Source organism: Oncorhynchus mykiss, chromosome 8 (assembly GCF_013265735.2).
Source record: "Oncorhynchus mykiss isolate Arlee chromosome 8, USDA_OmykA_1.1, whole genome shotgun sequence".
Taxonomy (NCBI): domain Eukaryota; kingdom Metazoa; phylum Chordata; class Actinopteri; order Salmoniformes; family Salmonidae; genus Oncorhynchus; species Oncorhynchus mykiss.
In genome coordinates this window covers 28,774,239-28,776,436 of record NC_048572.1, presented here as the reverse complement: position 1 = coordinate 28,776,436, position 2,198 = coordinate 28,774,239, and positions in this window count along the sequence as shown.

Genomic DNA, 2,198 nt, shown 5'->3' with positions numbered 1-2,198 from the left:
CTCATGGAAAGTGTCTTACTGGTCATTTCTATAACATTAGTAGAACAAATACTACATTTTATTTGGTAAAATGAATAAAGGTTGATGTATTTCTCATATTTGCCATGAATATTAGGCCTAATAGTCTTCTTTGTAACTGACCTTTTTGACAATTTATCTTGGTTGGTTCTACGTAACTGTCATTGCCATCAGCGTAAGTGTTTCAGTGGATTTAATAATGACTTGCGTTCATTGTAAACCCTGTTTTTGTGCAAACACAACCATACAATCATTTGATACAGGACAAACACAGGTCCACCTCTGACGCAAAACTGCCTTTATTAGTTCTAAGAAAGCACTCTGATTGAGCTCTCGGAGAGCTGTGCAATAGGAAATTTGAGCCTGCAAACACTGCTGAATGTCCGTACGTCTATTTCTCGCTTTTCATTAAATTGTCCTTCTTTTCTGGTGAAAGAGGTGGAAAGAGTAACAGGATTCACAATCTGAGCCCCCAATTCATCAAAGATTTTAGTCATGCAGCAGGAACGGTGAAGAGGTCGAAACAGTGCAAAATATTTGTAATTGATGTACGGACTTGTATACTGTATGTTGGAGGCCTATATAAAATGCACTTCATTATCCCCTTTCCACTCTTAAAAATTCTGCCACTGAGCCCAACCTGGTCTCAGAGCATTTAGCATTATTCTGTATGCAGATCCAAGACACTCCATATGTTACTTTCGTATGGTATGTAGTCATTTGCGGATGTCCATCACCTATTTCCTATGATATGTTACGAATCACAATTTGCATTATATGTTGCGAAACTGCAAAACGTACGATATGTTATGAATTTGCTAAATGTATGATATGTTAGAAATTATTGCTTGGTGGCAAACGTTAGCTAGCTGGCTAACTTTAGCAAGTCTAGGAGTTAGGGTTAGGAGTTAGGGGTTAGGGTTAAGTTTAGGAGTAAGGTTAAAGGGTTTAGGTTAGGGTTAGGGTTAGGGAAGGGTTAGCTAAAAGGGTTAAGATTAGGGTAAGGGTTAGCTAACATGCTAAGTAGTTTCAAAGTAGCTAAAAAGTAGTATTTTGTTGAAAAGTTGCTAATTAGCTAAAATTGTGTGTGATGAGATTTGAACTCGCAACCTCTGGGTTGCTATACATTTACGTTATACACCTACCCATCCACCCTGACCAACCAACCTACTTTCAATTTTGCATTATGTAACCATCTGTCTGATGTTACCATACCATACCAAGCATAACATATTATATTAATTTGAGTGTCCGTATTTACTTTACTATGCGACTATGCTGTGTCTAGTCTATGAGACCAAGTAGACCTACTTCATTCAGAACATAACATGCATTACAGGCCTCGGGCTGATGTACCATGCACAGATAATAGTTTCCGGTAAAAACAGATAGTATTACTATCTGTATAGTATTGCACCATAAGTAAAGCAAGGCTAAAAAGGTGCATCTTAAGATCTTTCTTAAAAATGTCTACAGTTACCTAGACCCTCATGTCCACCGGCAGGCTTTTCCAAAGGCCAGGACCACCATCGTGGCTGAATACAGCCTCACCAAACATTTTGGTTCTGACCTTTGGAACAACTAAAAGGTCAGTGCCAGAGGATCTGACGGACCGACCAGGCACATATTTAGGTGCAAGGCCAGGAACTGCTTTAAAAATCATTAAAGCAAATGTAAAATCCATTATAAGATTGAAAGAAGACGGGAGAAAAGTTGCTGTTTCATCAGGTTTGTTCTTCCTTCAAATTATATAGTGTATTGTACCTACCTAACACAGCAGCCATCAACAATACATTCAAATACACATCCATAAAAAGGGATTGTTCTGAAGATAGCTGCTGTCACTTCATAAAGGGTTTTTAACAACTTCCCCTCCCATTATAATATGGAACATTATTGAAATAATATAATTAAGTGTATCTTTAAGTAAGGAACAAAAAGATGATTAAGTAAGGAACAAAAATATTATTATACTTACTAAACAGGATGAAAACATAATCATGCATTTATACTCCAGAAGGATGCATCAGATTTTTGATGATATACCATGGAGATTGGAGAATGACCTTTGACCTCCTGTTTATTGTTGTAGTAAATCTAGTACACCCAGTGTGTTGTATTACAGACTACTGATTGTAAATTGCTCTGGATAAGAGTGTCTGCTACTAAATTACCAACAT